This window comes from Pongo abelii, chromosome 5 (assembly GCF_028885655.2).
Source record: "Pongo abelii isolate AG06213 chromosome 5, NHGRI_mPonAbe1-v2.0_pri, whole genome shotgun sequence".
Taxonomy (NCBI): Eukaryota; Metazoa; Chordata; class Mammalia; order Primates; family Hominidae; genus Pongo; species Pongo abelii.
This window is the reverse complement of record NC_071990.2, coordinates 35405508-35431159: the sequence shown is the minus strand read 5'-3', so window position 1 is coordinate 35431159 and position 25652 is coordinate 35405508. Positions and strand designations below refer to the sequence as shown.

General features: G+C 43.8%; 1 long non-coding RNA gene across 2 annotated transcripts; it reads left to right on the top strand.

The window, feature by feature from the left end:
• The first annotated feature begins 485 nt into the window (after window positions 1-485).
• On the top strand, window positions 486-11546 carry LOC129060216 (uncharacterized). 2 transcript variants are annotated; one of them, XR_008526755.2, is made up of 4 exons: window positions 486-3782; window positions 4547-5582; window positions 7957-8173; window positions 9112-11544. It is a non-coding gene; the product is annotated as an uncharacterized LOC129060216 (long non-coding RNA). The 2 variants fall into 2 exon arrangements; XR_008526756.2 differs by having other exon boundaries at window positions 4547-8173; window positions 9112-11546.
• Window positions 11547-25652: the final 14106 nt, after the last annotated feature.

The following is a 25652-nucleotide window of genomic DNA, read 5'->3' as shown; positions in this document are numbered from 1 at the left end:
CCCTGATGAGTTCCCCCTGGTGTTATGGGACTCAGTTGAGACCAACAATTCAAATGTGCTTTGAAAAAGTTGTGAGGACTCATCAGACTTATGCTGTTATCCTCCCCTCCTCAGTCAGTCTGGCCTGTGTGTGGATACCAAGGCCCACCAGGCATCCTTCAGGGAGGGAACATGACCCTTCCATGTTTGCATTGTCCTTTCTATCTTTTTCCTCCCTGCCCATCTGCCATTCTATATAGCACAGGGAGGGTCTAGCCAGTGTGGACAAGTGTCCCAACACTGGTTCTGTACCTCACCAGCTATGTGACCTCAGGCAAGTTACTTCCCCTCCCTGGGCCTCAGTTTCCTCATCTGTGTATAAGGGAGTTATACTGAGCTATCCCTCTGAGCACCAAAATCCTAATGTCCTGGATCAAAAGCCAGTGGAAGGCCTGGGGAATCCTGACTGGAAAGCTCAGCTGAGCCCGGCTCCGCTTCCCATGTTAATGGCTTTGCCTAAAGGAGGCCCTGGCCATGGAAGCTGTTTTATCGAAATGTGTTCCAGCTCACTTAGATTACACTTCACTCCACTGAACTTCAAAAGGAGCACAAGAGCTCCTCTGCAGACAATTGCTTGCGGAACATCAATACAGCCAGGCAGGCTCTAAGGGGTCACCTCATTGGGCAGCTGGGCAGGCTTTTAAGGACCCACAAGGGGGGAAAGCAGAAAGATGCAGGCAAGAGCCTCACATGGCTGAGCCTTTGTGGTTTTCACATGGTTATCGTCTTCCCCTGGTCTCCAGATCTCTGATCCAGAAGAGAGTCTTGATGGGCCAGAAAGCTAGGCAGCCTCTAAAAGGATGAAAAGAGTCCAAGGACTGCAAGCTCGGGGGGGAGAATGAAGCAAAACAAAATTGTGAGAGGACATGTTAGGGGTGAAATGTGTTAGCAATTGTATGTGTGAAAAAGGGACACAAGTTTTAGTTCGTGATAAAAGTTGGTCATGTGGTATGGCTTCCAGAGAAACAAAAACTTTGGTGCTGCATTTAGAGAAATACAGTATGAAGTTGAGGAAAAGTGAGAATAGTGGCCTGGCGTGATGGCTCACACCTGTAATCCCAGCACTTTAGAGGCCAAGAAGGGAGGATCACTTGAGCCTAGGAGTTTGAGATCGGCCTGGGCAATACAGGGAGACCCATCTCTACAAAAAATAAACAATATTAGCCAGGCATGGTGGCATATGCCTGTGGTCCCAGCTACTCAGGAAGCTGAGGTGGGAGCCTCTGCTTTGTTGAACCTGGGAAGGCAAGGCTGCAGTGAGCCATGATCGCACCACTGCACTCCAGCCTGGGTGACAGAGGCTGTCTATATATAAAAAAAGTAAGAATATTAATTGTTACCCTTTATAAGTGCTTACTGTGCCAGATCCTGGAGCTAGCCAGTAATGTAGATAATCTCATCATTTTGTGATCCTCACAAAACCCAATGAAGTAAACACTAAGCATGATCTCATCATATTTCTGGTGAGTAAACTGAAGTTCAGAGAGGTTAAGTCACTTGCCTAAAGCCACACAGCAGATAAAAGGCAGAGATAGGCTTCAATCTCAGGTCTGACCACCTAGTCTGCACTCCAAATGCATATTCCAAAACAACATCACGTGAGGAACAATCAAAAGGGTGGTAGTTATGAATCTTCAACTTTAAGGGTGTGAAGAAAGGGCCCCAAACTTGCCCTGGATTGGGTGAAAGCATCTCCCACTCAATGATCAGAGGGATCTCTAGCAGCCAGTTGTCTGAAGACAGAGGGCCACCTCAGGAGTAGTGATTTGTTTTGCTTGGAGGTGTTTGTGCATAACCACCTGGCACAGAGGCAGGTGCGTGGATTCAGTGGGTGGTTGAATGAAGGCCCTGGTGCTAATCCTGAAATATTAGCAACTGGGCTGAGGGACGTTTCACGCAGACAAATCTTGGCCTCTGGCATCCAAGCATCGTCATGTAAAGGCCTTCTCCAGGTGTATATTGGAGGTCTCCCCCTACCAAGCGGTCTCAGGCCAAAGTGAGAACTAACACAGCTTGAAACTAGCCTCAGAGTCAGGAGACCTGGTTTTTTGCCTTCAACTTTCAGCTGTGTGCTCTTGGGCAAGTCATTTGATGTCTCTGGACCTGAGTTTCTTCACCAGAAAAATGAGCTTGGATTGGACCAGTTCTGTGGTCCTAAAACATAAATAGTTGCAGAGGAACTTGGGACAACAGACAAATCCTCACTGTGTCTCAAGGCAAGTGTTAGAGAAACAGAGGCCATGGAAGTCCGGACAGCTGAGCACCGGCCCCAGGGCAGTCTTCCAAGGAAAGGGGTCTACTCAGTCGGGTGAAGTGGTGCTGGCCGAGGCTAGGGCTCGGGAGCTGGGCTGGTGGCCCAAATGGGGAAGCCCCATCTTGCATTTTTATTGTGGAGGAGCTGGTAGAAACGTGCTCAGCAGACAAAACAAACATAGCAAGGTGGGGTGCTGGTGAACATGTGTAGTTTGTCTGCTGAGCACTGACACCACCCATTAGGCTCCTTCCTGCACAGAGAGACAATCAGACAGGCTTAGAGAGGCCCTCAGTGAAAGAGAGGAGGAGAGCAGGCACTCAGCTCCCAAAGGGCTGCTGAGACTTTGGAAATCATGCCCCTGAACCACCTTTGTTATTGTGAATGAGGAGAAATTGCCCTGGGGTCTGCTTTCTGAGCAGAGGAAAACCAGGATTTGAATCCCAATTCTGCCACTCACTAGTGGGGTGAATTTGGGCAAGTCACTTAACCTAGAATGTCCAAATAGGGCCCTTATGAGAATGAAGGGAAAGGCTATTATTACCAGTTATGCTGAAACAACAGCATAAATCAAAACTCTTTGGGGCAAACTGGGACATAGGTCACACTGCTTAAAACTCCCTAAGCCTATTTCTACATCAGGAAAATGGACATTGTGATAGTAATATGCACATGCTTCATGGGGCTGTGCTAAAGATTCAGTGAATGACACACATTTATGCTCAGTAAGAGAAGTCTCCATGTGGCCCTCCCTCTTCCCCCATTCTCTGTGTTTCTGAGAGGGGTTCTGAAATAGGGGCTCAATGGGGTCCCAGAGATGTGTGCTAGGGCCTCCTTCCAATCTGTGTGTTCCTTCCTGGAGGGCCAGTGCCCAAAGCCAGCTAGGGCTTGGGCCTCCTTTTGGGATCTGTTTGCCTTTTCATAAACACAGACCCAGGATTTTTCTTGGCTAGGCCCATCTGCTCACAGCTCACAGATTGTACCTTGAAGCATTTGCTCCCAGGTGATTTGCATCAGGATCTACCAGGAAGTTTGTTTTTCAAGGCCTTAGTCAACATGTGGGTGTGGAAACACCAACCAATTTCAATGTAGAGTCAACTCCTTTTTAAATAGGGACTTTCACATTAGTCAGACTTTTCAAAACAACATAATATTTAAACAAAATTCCATTTCCCCTTCTATCACCAGCAGCAGTTACTGAAGATATTTCTGTTCTGACCAGAGGCTTCCCCCAACCCACGTTTCAGCTGGTTCCCTTCCTATGTCAGAGCCTGGGTTGTGATGTCACAGTGCTGGAGTATGAAATCATTCTTCTGTGGGTCTCAGTCTCCCTTCTGGCTCTTCAGGTGGATGCAGAGGACTGCTTGGGCCAGAGTCTTAATGTATGTTGATTCATTCTGATCCTTGGTTTGTTAATTACCTGGAATAGCAACACTGCATACAGCACGATCCTCCACCATAAGCCATGGCACAATCCCAGGAGTTCCCATAGGTCAGCATTCAAACCTCATAGCTCAGATTGTCTTTGAGGTACCATGATTTGGTAGGAAAATTTTTTGACAAAGTATCGTGGGTCCCAAATGTGGTCACCCTGAGCAGGCCCAGACTTACACCTTTTAAAACCTGCACATTGGCTTGTTGCACACGGACCTGGTGACTTCCCCCAGCTTGGGGCCCCTGTCTCTGTCTACTCTGGTCCCTTCTCTCCTAGCTCCTATATTCCTGGCTGGGCAAATCAGGCCGTCTGAGAACCCCTCAAGCAACTTGTTTGTTGTGCACTTATGATGTGTCCAGCACTCTGTTAAGCATAACAGGCAGTATTGCACTTTGTGAGCAGTGGTATAGCTAACACTGAAGAACTCAGGCCTTGGGTAAGCTACCAAGTAATCTCTCTCTGCCTCAGTTTTGCCATTTGTAGAACAGGGATAACAGTCCCTCCCTGGTGGGATTGCTGCGTGAGAGTTTATTGAGTTCATGAGCGTAAAATGCTTAGAACCTGTGTTTGACATAAAGCAAGTGCTCAATTGCTGTTAGCCATGTTTATGACAAATCCTCACCACAGACCTTCGAGATGGGGACTGTGACTATCCCCATTGGCAAATGAGGCACTGAGATTTTAGAGGTTAAGTAACTTGCCCAAGCCATGTGCTAGAATGAGAGGCAATAAGCATAATTTAGGAAGTCTGAAGCCCTGCTCTCTGCGATATGAGAGGCTAGGTTAAATTCTAACTCACTACCTTCTGCATATATTTCTAGAGAACCAATGTGCCAGGCTCTGTGCCAGGAGTCAGGGGAAACAGTGATGGGATCAAACGCAGGGGACTAGCGGGGAGCTCCACCCTGTTTTCAGTCCAGCCCATGCAGGCAGGCTCTGGACTAGGCACAGTTAATCTCCAGCCATCCCCACTGGCTTCACCTGGCTCATTAAAACCAGACACGTTGTGAGTTTACTTAGCATCTGCAGAGAGCGTCTTTCATCTTCAAAGGCTTCCCGAAGCACCAACCAATTAATCCTTACAACACCTTCATCTCATAGACAAATATTTATCCTCATTTCATACCCAGGAATACTAAGGTACAGAGAGAGAACAGACTGGGCAGGAGGAGGAAGAGTGAGTGGCAGAGCTAAGCAGAGAATTCCAGAGCCCCAGACCCCTCTGGCTGCCCAGTCCATCTGGAAGCTTTGGGGAAATTCTTCCCGTAATACCTTTTTTTTTTTTTTTTTTTTAATTGCAGCAGAACCTTTTGCAAGTTCAGAAGAATTAGATTTCTTTAATAGTAACCTGCAGGAAATACATTAAAAACACGTTCTATCAGTTACAAATCTTAATGTCACCAGCCAAGGATGAGGGAATTAATGCTGGGCCCAAAAATACATATAGTCAGCAACTCCGGGGCAAGGGCAGAGACAATTTATAGAGTGCGAGGTCTGGACGTCTGGAGCAGGCAGGCTGAGCTCAGCGGTGAAATGGAAACGGCTGTTTTCAGATGGGGCAGAGCAGGGGGAAGCTGCTCAGGGTGGCTTTGATTCAATCATTGTTTCCCATTTCTTAATGTAAATTACTTTTTTTAATGCTATAAAAGCCAGGTTCCGGTCTGTCACGAGAAGACTGTTTTCATTAAGATAAGCGCATATCAAGGGCATTTCTAAAAGAATCAACCCCCCAAAGAAAGCCACCTCCATCAACACAATCCCAACCCTGATTATCTCCTCTGTCTACATGGATCAAACAAAGGGTATATCCAAGCAATGGGCTGGCTGGAGAATCTGGACAATGAAGACAATACATAGGTATAATTTATAGAATTTTACTTCTTTTACAGCAGGTATTTTTCTTTATATTGTAAAATAAAATACAGGAGTAGAAAACCATACCAAAAATATGTAGCCTAAATTATGATAAGGGAAATAGTGGGTCTTTTAAATTGCTTTAATTTTTGGACTCAGCGCTCATTTTGCCAAACTTGAACACAGTCTTGGAAAGGTCAAGTTTCAGATCTCAGGAATATAATGTGCTCATTTTAGGAAGGAAAGTGATCTAAAGACATATGTACATCACTCAACTGGTTAGTTGAGGGCTAACACGTTCCCAGCCATGTGCTTCCTTCTCACAAAGAAAGGGTATTAAAGGAGTCAGTGGGCACCAAGGAGCTGAATCCCACAAGCAGGGATGGACTTTGGTCCCCAGTGTGTCCCCACGCTGTGTTTTGCCACTCATTGCAAAGCACACAGCATCCCCCCTGGAGCTGGGCAAGTTGATGGGCATGTCTTTGCAGCCATGTCTCCTGGAGGAAGGGTGAAAAGGCATCATGTCACACTGCCTCCCTTTGCAGGTGAGGAAACTGAGGCCACGGGTCTGATCTGAAGTCAATAGAGAGAGGCAGAGCCAGGAATGACAGTCTGGATCATAGGACTCCCTCACCTCTGCCACACCACAGTGCCCCTTTTCCTAAGATATGCCCATGGTAGGTCAATAGCTGCTTGACAGGAACTGTACCCAGCACTTTCCAACCAGCCCAAGGACATGTTAGGGTGACCAACCATCCCTGTTTGCCTGAGATTAGGAGGGGCTCCTGGAACATGAAGATTTTCAGAGCTAAAATGAGGATAGTCTAGGCAAATCAGGACAAGTTGATCACCCTCCTGGGCTGTGTTCATGTAGCTGATGCTGAATGACTGTGGCTGTGTGGTGGGCACCCAACAAAAGTTAGAAAGGAGGAAGAGGAGCATGGGGTCTCTTATGCTGAATGAGTTGGCTTGGGGTAAAATTATTCAAATAATTGATTTTTTTAACTTACTGAAGGGCGAGTATGGGTTTGTTCTTCATCATTTTGGTGCATTTCACATTCCAAATCTTAATTATTTGGGCCTTAACAACAATGAATTTTATGGAGTGGGAAACTGAAGCACAGAGCTGGCCGAGCAGTCTAGGTTGGTCTGCCTAGCTATGAATGGTGGAGCTTGGAAAACGCCGCAGTTTTCTGACCTTTGGTTGGTGCCGTCCTTCCAATTCTTCTTTGGTCAGCAACCCTGGCTAGAGGCCAGTTCCCTATTTAATTGTTGGGAAACGGGAGGCCAGAGGCTAGGGGTTTCTAAATTCAATTACAAGGACCTTGGATTAATAGCAAAATAATTCTTTCACTGGAGAAGGTTCTTAGCAAAGAACCTCAGTGGGTCCAGAGAATGATCCTGGCTTGATCAAGCAAGACTACTTGCTTACCTTCACCCTTCACAATCTGAAAGCCAAGCTCCCTCGGAGATGACCCTGAAGCTTTCCCTTCCCAGATGCTATTCAGACAGTCCCCAGCCCCGGCCACTGCTTTCCACTCACAGTGGAGCAGCTGGACTCTGCACTCCTGAAATTGGAGCTGGAGGTGAAACGCTTAGCTGAGCTTTGCTTTCATTTCAGTGCCTTTCTTCTCTCTCTTGGGTTTAACTGCTTTTTCTGGCCTCAGGGAATCCCTTGCAAGTTAATAAAACTTACTACATCAAAGGGCTCCACAGCCATTACCCAATTAAAACCTCACAGCACTCCTGCAGCAGGTAAGCATTATTAACCCCATTTTACAGATGGGGAAACTGAGGTTAAGTGGTTTGCCCCCAGCCACTGAGGAAATGAGTGTCTCAGCTGGCATTAGAACTTGGTAGCTTGTTTAGATCACCCAGGGGTGGTTGTTTCTGCCTAAATCTGTTTTTCAAAGCACTTCGATTCTTAAGGATTCCTTTTTCCTTCAGGAAAACAATTCCTTACCAGCTGCACCAAGGATGAGGAATTTCTCCAAAGTCGGTTTGTCAGAAAGCAGGAGCTCCTGCCTTCAACCAGAGAGGTGCCATAAAAATAGATGAAAGGCAGGAGTTCAGTGTAGTAATTTAGGAAACAATTTGGGCCTTTCAGAAATTAATGTTTTTTAAAGATGCAGATTCATCCATCCCAGCAGCCTCCTGGGAGTGCTTCCTGAACCATCTGGTTCAATCAGCTCATTTTCTTTCCTCTAATCCTCCTGGCTCTTGTGTGTGTATGTACAGCAAAGGCTCCTGGGGAATAGCATGAATAAAAAACAAAGATCTTTCTCTTGTGCCAGCCACCTCTCCTCTTTTCCAAACAGCATAAAATTCCTAATCCTGTTTCTTCTTAGAGGGGGTATAAAAATTCATGTCCCAACAGACAGTGAGGAGATCCATGGAGGCTCCCTCCCAGGGCACCTGTCCTCTCAGTCCAGCGCAGATGACGGGGTATCTTCAGCCCATCATCTGAGAGGACCTAGAAAGCCTGGTGGTGTTTGGGAACAAATTTGCCCAGGCCTGCAGGAGGAGGAGGAAAAAAGTTTTTTTGGTCTGGTTAAAGCCATCCATGAACCACAGGGAAGATTTCAAAGGCTCAGGTGAGTGTTTTCAAAAGAAGAGTTTCAGTGCAGCCCCAACAGTGTAAGTCCCTGCTTCTTGCTGTTCAAGTCCAATTATAATCCACAAAGGCAGGATCCTGTGTTTACATAAATAATTACCAGATTTTGGATAGCCAGACGTGTTGTAGCACACAGGAGGCAAGCCCATAAATTACATTTAAGGAATTAAGGGTCAGATTGATCTTATCTCTGTAAATCCGGCCAAATTCCGGCAAGCTAAAGGAACATCCGGTTGACTGAGCCTCGGGAGGCAAGGGCCCCAGGAACCAGTGATCCTGAGGCTGTTGCTGCCCCCCATGCCTTCCTTTCCACCTCTCCCTGCTTCAGGTTGCTGGCTAGCTCTGAGAGCAAGCGGTGGCAGGAAGAAGAGCTGCCCCAACTTGCTCTCTGCCCAACCTGCAAGGGAGGAAGGCAGGAGAGGGGTGTGGGCATCTCACTTCCTAACCTCTTTTCCCTCCTGGACCACACAGGATCTTGCTCCTGAAACAATAGCAATGATGTGCAAGTAGTGATGGCAAACAGCAAAGCTGTAAGAGTAACAGAACAGGGCCTCCTCTGGAGGTTTCTCTCCTGCACAGGCCAAGCCTCCATGTTTTCATTCATTCAGCAAAGCTGTATTGAGCAACTACTGCACCCCCAGTGCCACGGCAGAGTGTAGGGGTTGAGGGTGGCTCAGGCTCTGGTCTCAGAGTGCTTGAGTTTAAATCCTGGCTCTGCTAGGTACCCCGGGCAAGTGACCCAGCTGCCCTGGTCTTCTGCTTCCTTATCTGGAAAGTGGGATTGTAACAGCACTAACCCCTTTGAATGGGGTGAAGGTTAACTGAAGTCATCCATAACAAGCTCTTAGAATAGGGCCTGGCACATGGTAAATACTCAATAAATGCTGGTTATTACTATTATTATTATTACTGTTTTAGGCACTGTGGGCCTCCCGTCTGAAGGTGGTTACAACTGGTTGAAACAGATGCTCTGACTAAACACAAAGGGTATGACAAGGCAGCACGGTCGATTAGGCACCAAGTGAGTGGAAGAGACAATGAAATTCCAAGGAGCAGATAGAAGGACAAGATCACTGTGGCAGTAGGCGTCACAGACGAAGGAAGGCTTATGCTGGGCTGGAAGGATGCACAAGATTTGGTTGGGCCACAGAAAGAACTTGAGGAGAAGGGCCTGAACCCCAAGATTCCACAAGAATTAAGCTAGAAGTCAAAGTGTTATGCAAGCCTGAAGTTTCCAAGAGTATAAGCCAAATTTCTTCAATGAAGATTTCCAAATCAGAATGTCAGCCTCTCTTGTAGAGGAAGAACTATTGATTTGTGTTAACCTCCTCTGACAAAAAATGTTACAAAGTGAGGGCCAACAGTGCACACTGTAAAGAGACCAGAAGGGACTTGAGTCTATTAGAACTAGAGCTTCAATTTATAAAATGGAAAGAGGAACATCAGATAGAGATGTTATTGAAATAAAATTACATTGTTTGGTGAAACAAAAAGTATTCTAGGCCAGGTGCGGTGGTTTACGCCTATAATCCCAGCACTTTGGGAGGCTGAGGCGGGCAGATCTCTTGAAGTTAGGAGTTGGAGACCAGCCTGGCCAACATAGTGAAAGCTTGTCTCTATTAAAAATTAGCCAAGCATGGAGGTGGGCACCTGTAGTCCCAGCTACTCTGGAGGCTGAGGCAGAACTGCTTGAACCTGGGAGGCGGAGGTTGCAGTGAGCCAAGATCACATTATTGCATTCTAGCCTGGATAACAGAGGGAGACTCCATCTTAAAAAAACAAACAAACAAACAAAAAGTATCCTACCCATTCAATCATTCTTTTTTGTTTTTGTTTTTGTGTGTGTGTTTGTTTGTTTTTTGAGATGGAGTCTCGCTCTGTCACCCAGGCTGGAGTGCAATGGCATGATCTCGGTTCACTGCAACCTCTGCCTTCCGCATTCAAGCAATTCTCCTCTCTCAGCCTCCCAAGTAGCTGGGACTACAGGCACGCGCCACCATGCCTGGCTAATTTTTGTATTTTTAATAGAGATAGAGATAGGGTTTCACCATGTTGGCCAGGCTGGTCTCGAACTCCTGACCTCAAATGATCCACCCACCTCAGCCGCCCAAAGTGCTGGGATTATAGGCGTGAGCCACAGCACCTGGCCCTACAATTGAATTTCTAAACAAATTTTTACTTGGATATTATTACTTAAAAGATGAATGCACTCAAGAAGCATTCAATCAATGAACCAACCATGTGCCCAGCACTATTATAGTTGTAACAAAGGATAAGAAAGAATTTGAACAGAAAGGAATTTTGCTCCTAGCCAAGATGGAGCAATAGTGACTGGATTTCTTCTCCTTCCTAAAATGAAACAAAGAAGGATGGAGGAAAGGAGGAAGTGAGGGAGGGAAATAAGGAAAGAATGAGAGAGATGAGAGAGGGAGGGAATGGGAAGAAAGGGAGAAGGAAGGAGGAAGGAAGGAAAGAAGAGGGTAAGTTGGTTTTCAAGACTGTTTCAGGCAAGAAAGGACATTTACCGAGAGATGGAAAAACAAGGTAAGCCCCACAACTGCCCTACAGCTTAGTGCTTTATGGAGGCTTCCAGGCTGTGGTAGAGGGAGAGAAAACCAGGCACGTCTCAGCCAATTCTGAGTTGAAGAGACAGAGCTAAAAGGATACCAAGGTAGCTAGAGTTTTCAGGACAGAATGCTAGACAGGAGAGAGCTACACAGAGGCCTGGAGATGTGCAGAGGGTCTCCCCCAAGTATTTGACATTATTGACCCATAGGGTGAGAAAACTACCCAAGGATAGGGAGAGAACCTTCTAAGAGGATGGAGAGCAATGTTATGTGTTCACACAGAGGTGGGAAGAGTGTTTCCACCAGCCAGACTGGAAAACTTCATAATTCATGAGGCATGGGTAAAATACTCAAAAGGGTATTGCCTTGGTATTGAGGAATAATTACCCCAACACAAAACACTGCTTTGGTCCCACCTAATAACGCTTTTTAATTTTTTTGGAAACAGGGTCTCACTCTGTCACCCAGGCTGGTGTGTAGTGGCACAATCTTGGCTCACTGCAGCCTCAACCTCCTGTGCTCAAGCAATCATCCCACCTCAGGCTCCTGAGTAGCTAAGACTATAGGCCCACACCACTTTGCCTGGCTGATTTTTATATTTTTAAATAGAGATGGAGTCTCACTATGTTACCCAGGCTAGTCTTGAAATCCTGGGCTCAAGTGATCCTCCCGCCTTATTCTCCCAAAATGTTCAAAGTGATGGGATTATAGGCATGATCCAACTCCCCTGGCTCCCACCTAATAAATATATGTATATATTTTTTGAGACGGAGTGCAATGGCACGATCTTGGCTCACTGCAACCTCCACCTCCCGGGTTCATGCCATTCTCCGGCCTCAGCCTCCCGAGTAGCTGGGACTACAGGCGCCCACCACCACGCCCAGCTAATTTTTTTGTATTTTTAGTAGAGATGGGGTTTCACCATGTTAGACAGGATGGTCTTGATCTCCTGACCTCGTGATCCGCCCTCCTTGGCCTCCCACAGTGCTGAGATTACAGGTGTGAGCCACCGCACCCGGCTCCCACCTAGTAACTCTTAAAAGAAAGACCAAAAAATCAAACTGTTGCCAAGTAACCTAATCGAATCCTATAACAATCCTATAACAAAGCTCAAGAATATTATAGAAATACCAAAATATCCTGTACTTAACAGGTAAAATTCATATTAGGCATCTAATGAAAGAATACCAGGCATGCAAAATATAACCTATAATGAGAAGAAAGACCAATCAATTAAAATTGACCCAGAACTGGCTGGGCACGGTGGCTCACGCCTCTAATCCCAGCAGTTTGGGAGGCCGAGGTGGGCAGATCACGAGGTCAGGAGATTGAGACCATCCTGGCTAACATGGTAAAACCCTGTTTCTACTAAAATTACGAAAAATTAGCCGGGCGTGGTGGCACACGCCTGTAGTCCCAGCTACTATGGAGGCTGAGGCAAGAGAATTGCTTGAACTCGGGAGGTGGAGGTTGCAGTGAGCCGACATCGCGCCACTGTACTCCAGCCTGGGGGACAGAGTGAGACTCTGTCTCAAAAAATAATAATAAATAAAAATAAAATAAAAAATAAAATTGACCCAAAACTGACAAAGATGTTAGAATTAACAGATGAGTATGTTAAAACAATTATTATGGCTGTATTCCATATGTTCAAAAACATGCATAATATTTAAACGATGCAAAATGAACTTTTGAGATGAAAACTACAATTAGTAACATGAAAACTACGATGAGTAAGACGAAAATTACATTGGCTGAGGTTGAAAGCAGACTAGATGTAGCAGAGGAAAATTTTAGTTATTAGAAAGACACAACAAAAGAAGCTATTCCAAATTAAACATACAGAGAAAAAAGAAGCTTAAAAAATAAAAAGAGCATCAGTGAGCTACAGGACAACTTCAAGCAGCCTCATTACATGTAATTGGAGTCCCTGAAAAACAGGGAGTACAGAAAAAATATTTGAAGAAGTAACGCTCAAAAATTTTCTACATTTTATGAAAACTATAAACCCACAAATCCAAGAAGCTCAATGAGCCCCAGCAAAAGAAATCTGAAGAAAATTACACCAATGCACATATAATCAAATCGCTCAATATATGTAATAAAGAGAAAATCTTAGAAGCAGCCAGAGAAAAAAAGACATATTACATATAAAGGCACAAATATAAGGATAGCAGCAGATTTCCTGCTGGAAATAGGGCAAGTGAGAAAACAGTCCAGCAAGATATTTTAAATGCTGAAAGAAAAAAAAATCTGTCAATCTGAATCCTGTATCAGCAGAAGTATCTTCAAAAATGAAGCTATAATAGAGACCTTTTTAGATACGCAAAAGTTGAAAAAAAATCATCAATGGCAAAACTGTACTATAAAAAGTTAGGCTGGATGCGGTAGCTCACACCTGCAATCCCAACACCTTGGGAGGCTGAGATGAAAGGATCTTTTGAGCCCAAGAGTTCAAGACCAGCCTGGGCCACAAGATTAGACCCCGTCGCTACAAAAAATTTAAAAATTAGCTGGGTGTGGTGGCACATACCTGTAGTCCCAGCTACTCAGGAGGCTGAGGCAGGAAGATTGCCTGAGCCCAAGAAGTGAAGGCTGCAGTTAGCCGTGATCATGTCACTGCACTCCAGCCTGGGTGACAGAGCAAGCCCCTGTTTCAAACAAACAGACAAGAAATGTTAAAGAAAATCCTTAAAGCGGAAGGAAAATGATACCAGATTGAAACATGGATCTACCCAAAGGAATAAAGGTAAATACATGGGCAAATATGTAAGATTTAGAAAAAACTATATTTCTTTCCATGATAATTGACTGCTTAAATAAAAAAATATGATGTATTGTATGGTTTATAACATATGAATAAGTAAAAAGTATGATAAGATAATGAAAGCAGAAAGGTCAGGAGAGGAGAAATGGAAGTATATTAAAATTCGTATATGTAAAGTGGTGAAGGCAGACTGTGATAAGATATACAAGCCATAAACCCTGAAGCAACCACTAAAATAACAAAACAAAGAATTATAGCTACTAACCCAACAAAGAAAATAAAGTGAAATTATTAAAAAAAATCAATCCAAAAGAAGGGAGAAAAAGAGAAAAGAAAGAAACAAAAAAGAAATGGAACAAATATAGAACAAAAAGAAGCTGATAGGCTTAAACTTAACCTGTCAATAATCACATTATAAGTAAATGGTCTATACTGTAGGATTCCACTTATACAAGGTATCTAGAGCAGCCAAACTCATAGAAACAGAAAGTAGAATGGTGGTTGCCAGGAGTTGGAGAGGAGGGAAATGGGGAGTTGTTGTTTAATGGGCAAAGAGTCTCAATTTTGCAAGATGAAAAAGTTCTAGAGATTGGTTGCACAACAATGTGAATATAGTTGTACAGTACAGTTAACATTACTGTACTGAATACTTAAAATGGTTAAGATGATAAATTTTATGTTATATATATTTTACCACAATTAAAACAAAACAACCCACATATTTCTTTGAGGTGAGAAACAAAAGTAAGTGGTCGAAATGTTCTAATTAATAGGCAGAGATTGTCAGATTGGATTAAAAAGCAAGACATTGTATAATGCTTATAAGAAATACAATATAGAGACACAATATGTTAAAATGCAAAAGGAGGATGGAAAAAGATATGCCAAGCTAACATTAATCAAAAGATACGATGGCTATATGAGTATCAGATGAAGATTTTAGATCAAAGAATATTACCAAGTATAAATATCATTTCATAATTATAAGTCAATACATCAAAATTCTAAAAGTTTATGCACCTAATAACAGAGCTTCAAAATACATGAAGCAAAAATGGATAGAGCTGCAAAGACAAATAGAAAAATCATAATTATAATCAGAGATTTCACTACTCCCTCTTAATAAATGATAATTAGGTAGAAAATAAGCAAGTGTATAGAGGATTTGAATAACCCCATCAATCGACTTGACCTAGTTGACACTTATAGAACACTCCATCCAACAACAGCAGAATGCACATTCTTTTCACATGTGCAAGGAACATTTAACAAAATAGGCCATATTCTGGGCCATAAAACAAGTCTCAAACATTTGAAAGGATTCAAGTCATAATAAAAAAGTTATCTCACCACAATGGAATTAAGTTATAAATAGTGAATAATAGAAAGAGTCTTAGAAAAATCTCCAAATATTTGGAAACTAGATAAGGCACTTCTTAATAACCTATCAGTCAGAAAAGGCAGGAGGGATCAGAATGTATTTTGAATGGAATGAAAATGGAAACCCAATATATCCAAATTTGTGAGTGCCACTAAATCAGCAATTGAAAGGTTTCAAGTCAATAACTTCAGCCTCTACCTTAAGAAATGAGAAAAAGAAGAGCAAATGAAACCCAAAGGAAGCAGAAGAAAGGAAATAATGAAGATCAAAACAGAAATTAATGAACTAGAATACTGAAAAACAATGGAGAAAATCAATGACACCAGAAGCTAGTTCTTTGAAAAGATCATATTGATCAACCTCTAGGCATGGATCAGGAAAAAAGAGAAAAAACACAAATAAAGAATATCAGAAACAGGAGAAGTGACTTAACGACAGATTTTACAAGTAATAGGAGGATATTGTAAGGGATTATTATAAACAACTTTGCCCGGCCGGATGCGGTGGCTCATGCCTGTAATCTCAGCACTCTGAGAGGCCGAGGTGGGTGGATGATTTGAAGTCAGGAGTTCGAGACCAGCCTGGCCAACATGGTGAGACCCCCGTCTTTACTAAAAATATAAAAATTAGCCGGGCATGGTGGTGGGTGCCTGCAATCCCAGCTACTCAGGAGGCTGAGGCAGGAGAATCACTTGAACCCGGGAGACAGGGGCTGCAGTGAGCTGAGATCATACCACTGCACTCCAGCCTGGGTGATAGAACAAGACTCCATCTCAAAAAAATATATAGACAATTGAAAAAAATTTTTAAAAAAACTTTGCCAATGCCAATTTAAAGATGGAGTGGGGAAGGGTGATGAATAGGCAGAGCACAGAGGATTTTTAGGGCAGTGAAAACTCTGTAGGACACTATAATGATGGATACACATCATTATACATTTGTCCAAACTCACAGAATGTACAACACCAAGAGAGAACCCTCACGTAAATGATGTACTTTGGGTGATTGTGATGTGTCAGTGTTGGTTCATCAATGGCAACAACTGCACCACACTCGTAAGGGATATTGATAATGGGGGAGGTCTACACATGTTGGGGCAGGGAGTAGATGAGAAATCTGTATCTTCCTTTCCGTTTTGCTGTAAACCTAAAACTGCTCTTAAAAAATAAAGTCCTTTTAAATTAATTTTTAAAAATATATTTTTTTCATAGAGATGAGGTCTTGCAATGTTGCCCAGGCTGGTCTCAAACTACTGGGCTCAAGTGGTCCTCCTGTCTGAGCCTCCCAAAGTGCTGGGATTACAGGCATGAGCCACCACACCTGGCCTAAAGTCCTTTAAAAAAAAAAAAAAAGCACAAAGGCTTGCACAGACACCACCAAATGAGACATCTGGATGATAAATAAGTACATGAAGAAATGCTCAACAATTGGTCATCAGGGAAATGCAAGTTAAAACCACAACAAGGAATCAGTACACACTAACTAGAATGACTTTTTTTTTTTTTTAAATTGACAGTTCCAAGTGTTGGTAAGGATGTGGAACAACTGAAACTTTCATACAGTGCTGGTGGAAATATAAAATGGTACACCCACTTTGGAGAAATGTTTGACAGTTTCTTACAAAATTAAATACCATATCATCCAGTAATCCTACTCCTGGATATTTACCCAAGATAAACTAAGATATATGTCCACAAAAAGATATACTAGGATGTTTACAGGAGTTTTATTCATAATAGTAAAAAACTAGAAATAGCCCAAAGTCCATCAACAGAGAAAAGGATAAATAAACTGTGATATATTCATACAATGGACTTCTACTCAGCAATTAAAAGGAACAAGCTGATAGATGCCATGGCATGGATAAATCACATAGACATGCTGAGTCATAGAAGTCAGACACAAAAGACCACTGTTATGAACTGATTGTGTCCCTCAAAAAATTCATAAGTTGAAATCCTTTCCTACAATGTGACTGTATTTGGAGATGGGGCCTTTAAAGAGGTAATTAAAGTTAAATGAAGTCAAAGGGCCAATAAGTCAAATCCAATAGGGACCTATTGAATTGGGGCTCTAACCCAATAGGACTAGTGTCCTTATAAAAAGAGGAAGAGACACCAAGGATGTGTGTGTCCTGAGAAAAGGCCATGTGAGGACACAGCCAGAAGACAGCCATCTGCAAGCCAAAGAGAGAGGCCTCAGGAGAAACCAAACCTGCTTCATCTTGGACTTCCAGTCTTTAAAACTGTAAAAAATAAATTTCCATTGCTTAAGCCACCCAGTCTGTGGTATTTTTTGGCAGCTCTACCCGCCAAATACAACTACATATTGTACAATTCTATTTATATGAAGTTTTAGAACAGGTAAAGCAGATCAGTGGTTGCCTGGGCCCTGGAATAAGGAGACAGATACTGACTGCAAACGGGGACAAGGAAACCTTTGGGGATGATGGAAATATTCTGTTTGACTGTGGTGGTGGCTGCATGGATATATGTATTTGTAAAACTCATCAAAATGTACACTTAAAATTGGCACATTTATGAAAATTATACCTCAATAAAGTTGATTTTAAAAGAAAATATTTCTCTGTGGAATGTGGATGTCTGAAATTCAGAAAAAGAAACAAAATATTTGGTAAAAAGCATAGACAAACTATGGAATGGAATGTAAGGGAGTTGTGAAGTCTGCCAGTGCTTCATAACTTTCATTCTGCAACTTTAAATGTTTAGAGAGGTGCATTCCCAGCAAACAAGGCTTTGCATAGTCTCACCCCTAAGTCCAAAGTGGGATGCAAATGGAGCTCTATATGCTAAAGGCCCCTGGAATCATAACCGTTTATTTCCTAAAGTTTATTCATCAAAAGAGCCAACATTAAACATTAATCAACTAGTACAAAAATTGTATGTTCTTTAAAAAAAAAAAAAAAAAAAAAAAGCCGGGCTCGGTGGCTCATGCCTGTAATCCCAGCACTTTGGGAGGCAGAGGCGGGTGGATCACGAGGTCAGGAGATCGAGACCATTCTGGCTAACACGGTGAAACCCCGTCTCTACTAAAAATACAAAATTAGCTGGGCATGGTGGCGGGCGCCTGTAGTCCCAGCTACTCGGGAGGCTGAGGCAGGAGAATGGCGTGAGCCCGGGAGGCGGAGCTTGCAATGAGCGGAGATTGCGCCACTGCACTCCAGCCTGGGTGACAGAGCGACTCCGTCTCAAAAAAAAAATGCTGAATACAAAATCTTGTATCTTTCTTACCAACTCTCCATTTCTATCATCAACTGACGCTTAAGTTTTATTTAGCTGGATCCTTCTGAGTGTCCTGTTCTCCGACTTGAACCGGGCGTGGCATCAGAGCCCCTCTGGGATGCTTAACTTACAGTAACCAAAGATCCTCATTATGGCACTAGAGAGTGTCTGCCCTAGTTAGGATAACTACTTTCTAACACTGCAGCTCCTGTTTCTTTTCTTACTATAGAGCAGAAAAGAGAGATGTGGATTAGATTATTTTAAGGTGTTTTTCCAGTTATCCCCACACCCCCCACCCCCGCGCCGCCCCGCCCCGCTCTGAGCTTATATTAGGTTCATTCATGACTTCACTCGTTCATCATTCAGCTATATGATAAGGTATCTCTCCGTGCCCAGCTATGTATAAGGGCTGGGGGTGCAGCAGTGGAGACGGACAGGGTGCGTGCCCTCATGGTGCTCACATTCCAGCGCGGGTGGGGAGCGGCAAGCATCCCAAAACAAGCCAGCTTCAATAAGAATGTACTGGTTGGATGCTGGGGAATCTCGGGCAGCAGGGTGGGCTTCAGGGGCTCCCTGCCTCTCCATGCTTGGTGAAGCTGGTAGTCAGGCGGCCTCCCACTCCAGCAGGACAAAGTCTGGAGCAGGAAGGACTCTCACTTTCCAAAAAACGCCTGATGAAGTACAAAGAGGAGGGACTTTGCTGGAAGCAGCTACAACTGACCTCTCCTTGTGCCTTGTTGGCCTGACTTGTGTCACGTGCTTTTATTTGAACCAATCACTATAAGGGAGACAGAACCTGTGGACCTGTGGACCAATCAAGCTTCTCCATGGAACTGGGTGTGGTGGGAATCAGCTGGGCGTGCCTTGGGGGGAACCAAAAATTAGCTACTGCTTATTCTAGTTGGCTTAAATTAACTCGAAGGTGCACGTAATAAACTTAAACAGTAGTTCAAGACAGCTGATAACGCTTTAACAACTTCCAGAAGTACTGACTTCAAATAGGCGTTAACTGCAAACCAGGGAGTATCTTAACACGAAACAAATCAGGAATGTCAAGAGGTTTCACTCCATGTCTGTTATGAGAGGCGGTCAGGAAAGGCTGCTTTCGGGAGGCAAATCTTGAGCTGTCTCTGGAAGCACACAGCTTGGCTTTGAGTTCCCAGCCCTGAGATTTCCCAGCTGGTTAAGTCCCTTAAGTTCTGGAAGCTTCAGTTTCCTCTCCTGTTAAATGGGCACTATAGTAGCTTTTATGTAGGATTTGTAAGATGACTAAATGAGATACTATACGTGAAGTCCTTTTAGTACAGTGCCTAGCATATAATGAGTGCTCAATATATTTTGGGTGTCATTATTATTTGACTTGTGCAGAGTCATCCCAACTGCCAACATCACTAGACAGAAGTGGATGGTTCTCTGTTTCTGACCCACGCCTTCATCTTCTCAGAATCTGATTTTAGGTCGCAGTTGATCAAGTATAGGAATACTTTGTTACAGGTATTTGTCAAGATTCTGTTCACTAGTATTTCTTTTCTCCCATGCTTCTCCACCACTGTAGCTTCAGAAGGTGATAGAAAAGTCAGGTTAAGGGTTCTGAAGTCAGATTCCCTGGGTTCAAGCCCCTGGCTTACCACTTACTCACTCTATGGCCTTGGGGGGATATTTAAGTTCTCCTCATCTGTAAAGTGGTATAAAAACAACATATTTGTTATAGGGTTGTTGTGTGTATGATAGGAACATGTCTACGTGAAGGGCTCCCCAAGGTCCTGGCATTACGGTAAGCACTTGATAGATGTCTCTTGTATTATTACTATTTCATTTATCAACCATGACTCCTGACTCTATTCCTGTTGTCAGTCCCAATCCCTCTTCTTAACTCCAGGTGCTTATTTCCAGATGCCTGCTGAACAATTCCTCATAAAGATCCAGCCAAAACTTAATTCTCAATCTATCCTAAAATACACCTAAAAAACACCCATCCACTCTCCTCATTCCCCAAATCTCCTCCTCCTCCTTACAACCATTCTTTCCATTAAGGTCAGCACCTATGGGAAACAAAAGGCCTTGTTCCCTGTTTTAAGAGTTCCAGACATTAGAAAGCCTTGCTCCCCCACCCCCTCACCCCCAAATTCTCAGAGTTGCAGGGCACTTCCACTCATCATAAGGGAAATGAGGCCAGAGCTGTGACATGACTTGCCCAGGGTCACTAGCAAGTGGGAAACAGAAGAAATCCATGCCTCTTGCCTTCAAGGTGACTATCTTTCCACCATCCCATGGTTTGCAGTTTCTCTGAGCCATTGAATCACCCTGCCGTGGTTGTCCTAAGGGCCCCCTCAGCAGGCTCACAGTCCTGGAAGTTGGGGAGGGGTGACTGGGGGTGCCCAAGTAGTTCTTGAAACAACCAAAAATCAGATTTTTCATAAGCTGAATCTCTTGTTTATCCTGAGTTGTGTGAGGGTGGGGGAGACGGGGGAGGTTAGCTCCTTTGAGAGTTTCCAAGCATTATGAGCAAAGTCAAACCCAAACTGAAGGATATGAGTCATTCTGAGTGTGCCTCTGTTGGCCACAAATGGGTACAAGAGATGTAAATTCTGCAGAGGTTGTAAGTGGCTTAGCCAGTGTTTTTCAATGAGAAATTCCACAGCATGGAATTTGAGGGTGCCCAAGGGAGCTCTCTATGCCTCTTACTGCAATCCCACTTCTGTTAGCCCTGGCAGATCTCAGGTGAGTAACTCTGCAACTGATTGGTGCTAAATGGGGGGCCACATAGGCTTCAGACACCAAAACAGCCATCCAGTTCATCGCGTTCCACTTCCTCAGACTATTGAAGTCATAAAATTCCTGCCATTCCTGAGCTTGTAACAGAGACTCAGACCCAGTGACCTCCTTTTGTTCCCGCTGGGGACTGCAGCCCCTCTGCAAGTTTAAACTGTTCAAAGGAGCTCCGGCTTCATCTTAGAGACGCCGTCGGTGAAGGAAAGGGGAGTGGAGAGGCGGCACTGGGAAGGACTTACAAGGTGAAAAAGGATGGCCACGACTTTCCCCATTCCCCTGCCACACCACCGTGGGAAGAAAAAAAGTCCCAGAGAAAAACTGGAGTATAAAACTGTTCTTTCTTTATGGAGACAGAAAATAAAATAGAGGTTACCAGGGTCTGGAGGGAGCAAGGGACAGGGAATTATTGTTTAATGGTTACAGAGTTTTTGTTGGGGACGATGAAAAAGTTTTGGGTATAGATAGTGGTGATGATTACATACCATTGTGAATTTAATTTATTTAATGCCACTGAATTGTACACACTTACAAATGGTTAAAATGATAAATATTATGCCATGTACTTGGCCACACACACACAAAAAACTACAATAATGTCCTAAACACCCTCCCCCCACATTTCTTTTGAGATGGACTTCAAATAGGCTGGCCCTCAAATCTGTGCGGCTGGGTTCTTTGTCAGGAGATCATTATGCTTTGCTTTAAGCTGGTGGTTCTAAAGAATTATGGATGACACAAATGATTGAAACTGATTTATTTCTCAAGTGTTTGAGGTTCCTTCATCCCTACCCAATAATGTCTAGTCAGGAAAAGCTTGTCTTAACCAAAGTCAGAAAAATAAAAGAAAATGTACAAGCCATCATCTGAAGTGGACCCTGGTTTAAGAAAATCTCAGATTTGGAAAACAAATTGGAGACTGATGATTTGCCTTATGAAAGATTGCTTCCCTTAACAAAAGAGTTTACTCAAAAGTTCTTTAGGAAGAGAGCCCCCGGTGCATTTAATGATATTATTGGATTAAAAAAATCATCTGGACCATTGAAGGGCACTGCACTGTAAATATATGAATACATTGTATTGTGTTGTAAGAGTGGGAATAAAAGAGTCAGGATTCTTTGACAAATGGAGCATTTTGGCCCGAAGTAACACAAAGAGAGAGCAAGATGAGTTTTCTTGGCCTAAAATCCTGGCGGCTTTCTGGAAAGGCTTTGGGAGTTTATGTGATTTATTTAAGACCAGCTAAGCCCAAGGCCTGTGATACATCCATTTTGAGAAAGGGCCTGTGCCAAATTTAGGGTCAAAGTTCTAACGCTGCTCATGCTAACCCCCATCACCTGCCCATTTAATCATAAAGGTTCTCAGACGTGAGCTCAACTCTGTCCTGCAATGGCAGAAAAATATATCTGTTGCCAGAAAGTGGATTCTCCAGTGATGAAGAATGATCCTTATTTATGTCTGCATAGGTACATTCTGGGGCCCATAAAGGTTTAATTGTCCCTCTAACTAGTTTTTTAAAAAACCCACAAAGAGGCTGCCAGCTTTCCCCAGAGTTTAAAACCAACTGAATGCGGTTCTGTGGAAACTGCTTTAAGTGTGCAACTCGCGCCGTGTCCTGGGGCACAAGGCGTGATTGTTTTGGGGACTCAAAAGATGCAGCTCTTAGGAGGACTTTTAAAGTCAGTTTTTGTGGCTTTCGGCTGCTGCTGACCCTGGGTTGCTCTGCAGAGAGAGAGAAACTCCTTCATCTAGGAGCCAGGTTCTAAGTTACTCCCATGGTGCCACTGCCCCCTGCTGCCACCTTCAGATTGGGGGTGGGAGGCACTCCAGTGTCACAGGGCCTCAAAAGTCCTTTTCTCTCAGACATTGTCTTTGCTGGTTTAAAAGGCTCTCTCAGGAAGCTAAGGACAGAGGAGACACAGAAAGAGAGAAAACATGTCTATATGTTTAGGAGACAAAAAGAGAAAGACACACCCTGGTAACCGAGACTGGATCCAGAGAGAGACACTTTGCTTGACATCCTGGGTGTGTGAGGGGAGCAGTGGCCCATTCTGTCACTCCCCTTACAATGCAGTCTCCCCTGTTCATTCATTCCATAATTATTGATTGGACACCTATTATGTCCCAGGCACAGCAGTGAATAAAATGCACACAGTCCCTGCTCCCAGAAAGCTTAGTCTCATGGGAGAGTCACATTTCAATAAAGGTTAAGTATGCCAACAAACATATGATTACAAAATGTGATGAGTGCTATGGAGAAAACATGCAGGGTGTTGAGAGAAGCTAACGGAGGGCCATGGAAGGTCCTCTGAGGTGGTTAGGCCTTGTAAGCTAGTTCTGAAGGATGACAGTCAGGGAGGCGAAAGGGGCTTTTAGAGTAGGGAGAAGCATGCTAGGTGGAAGGAACAGCATATGCAAGGACCCTGAGGTCGGAAGAGCAGAGCCTGTGAGGTGTTGCTAATGGAGTGAGATGTGGCTAGAAAAGGAGGCAGTAAACATTGCTCCCAGAATCTTCTTTGTCTTCCGCTTTGAGCCTCCTCCCTTAGAGATTTGTAATGGTTTTCCCATCCATCACACTTCACATTCGGCTTCAAAGGACCACCTCCAGACTGCCCCCAGATTCCCTCAACCCTTCTCCTACTCTTGGGTTCTGTGGAGAAAACACATTTGTCAAAAGACTAAAGCAAATAGTTTTGACGTGCGGTTCTGTACCATAAGGGAGGCTATAATGAAGTCAGTCCGAGTTTATATGACTCCAAATGGTTCCATTTAAATGTCCCACCCTGTATTTATGTGTCCCTACCACTTTAGTTGACTGTTTATCTTCCAGTATACTCGACTGTACTTGCATCTTGGCCTTTATTTAACTTCCTCCCTTACTTTCTCCATTCCATGCCCTATCATTTACATTTTTCTTTAGGAAATGTAAATATTTATTTACAGTATTAGCTTTTACTCTTGCATACCTCTATACATTACAGAGTAAACAGATGGTGATATGGGTTCTAGTCCTGAATTTTCCATAAACTGGTGGTGACCTTAGCCAAGTCATTTAACCTCACTGAGCCTAAAATGTTTCTTTGTAAAGTGAGGGGTTTTTCATTTTTGTTTTGTTTTAGTTAGCAGATTTGTATCCAGGATTCCTCTTAAATTCTGTGATTCTGTACCTCTTACAGCCACCTCCAAGTATGTCGCTTGTATCTTTGTCTTTATACACCCCTCTTTCAGAATGTCTTTGTGGATAGGACTGACTTTCTACATAATGTGCTTTTGTGGGGTAGTGTACACAGACTAGTATTTAATAATGAGAATAGATCACACTACTGGGCTTGAGTTAAAGCTCTCATATGTGAGAACATGGTTGAGGAATAGGAAAATTCTAGTTGCAGGCCTGAAATTACCATGAACTGCTTCTCAAACTGGGTTGTAGGCACTCATAGGGATATACAGAGGTGTACCAACAAGTAGAGGAAGCCCTTCCTCCTGGAACAAGAATTCTATTCAAAGATTTGAGGGAGGGGCCAGGTGCAGTGGCTCACGCCTGTAATTCCAGCACTTTGGGAAGCCGAGGTGGGCAGATTGCTTGAGCTCAGGAGTTTGAGACCAGCCTGGGCAACATCATGAAACCCCGTCGCAACAAAAAATGCAAAAATGAACAGGGTGTGGTGGCACACACTTGTAGTCCCAGCTACTTGGAGGACTGAGGCAGGAGGATTGCTTGAACCCAGGAGGTCGAGGCTGCAGTGAGCCAAGATTGTACCACTGCACTCCAGCCTGGGGGACCAAGTGAGCCCCTATCTCAAAAAAAAAAAAAAAAATTGAGGAAGGGAAATAGACTTTAGTGTTAAAACAAATGGATGTATTATGAATAGAAAAGTCATACAACATCTTGGTAGAAAAAGGGAACCCTGGGCTGGACAACTTTGGTCATACTTCAGTGTAAGAGGAAACAGGGCTTCTCTTCTGTTCTTGGGTTGCTTGGAAATACTTGCATTATGGGTCATTTGAGGTATATGCACTTTAATAGGGCAAAGGTGTGAAGTTATCCAGGAGGGGCATTCCTGCTAAATAATGGACATATGTAGAAACTTCAGTTTCACCCATTAGAAGAGTTTAAAGAGGGTCCTGAGGTTGAGGGAGAGCCAGGCCTAACATAAGCCAAAGACCAAATGAGTTAGATAATTTTTTTTTTTTTTTTTTTTTTTTTACAGGGTCTTGCTGTGTTGCCGAGGCTGGTCTCAAACTCCTGGCCTCAAACTCTTGGCGTCAAGTGATCCCCACCCGCCTTCGCTTCCAAGAGCGTTTTGTTTTTTTTAGACAAGAGTCTCGCTCAGCTGCCCAGGCTGGAGTGCAGTGGCACGATCTCAGCTCACTGAAACCTCCGCCTCCTGGGTTTAAGCGATTCTTCTGCCTCAGCCTCCTGAGTAGCTTGGATTACAGGCGCCCGCCACCATGCCCAGCTAATTCTTGTATTTTAATAGAGACGGGGTTTCACCATGTTGGCCAGGCTGGTCTTGAACTCCTGACCTTAGATAATCTGCCTGCCTCGGCCTCCCAAAATGCTAGGATTACAGGCGTGAGCCACCGAGCCCAGCCGAGTTACAGAATCTTACTGAGGACCCTGGCTAAAGGCTAGGCTTGAACTGACCCAAACACCAGCAAGATCTTTCACCCTTTCTCAGTCCTCAGGTAGCACTTCTTGTTCATAGCCCCGGCCCTGGTACTTACCATGC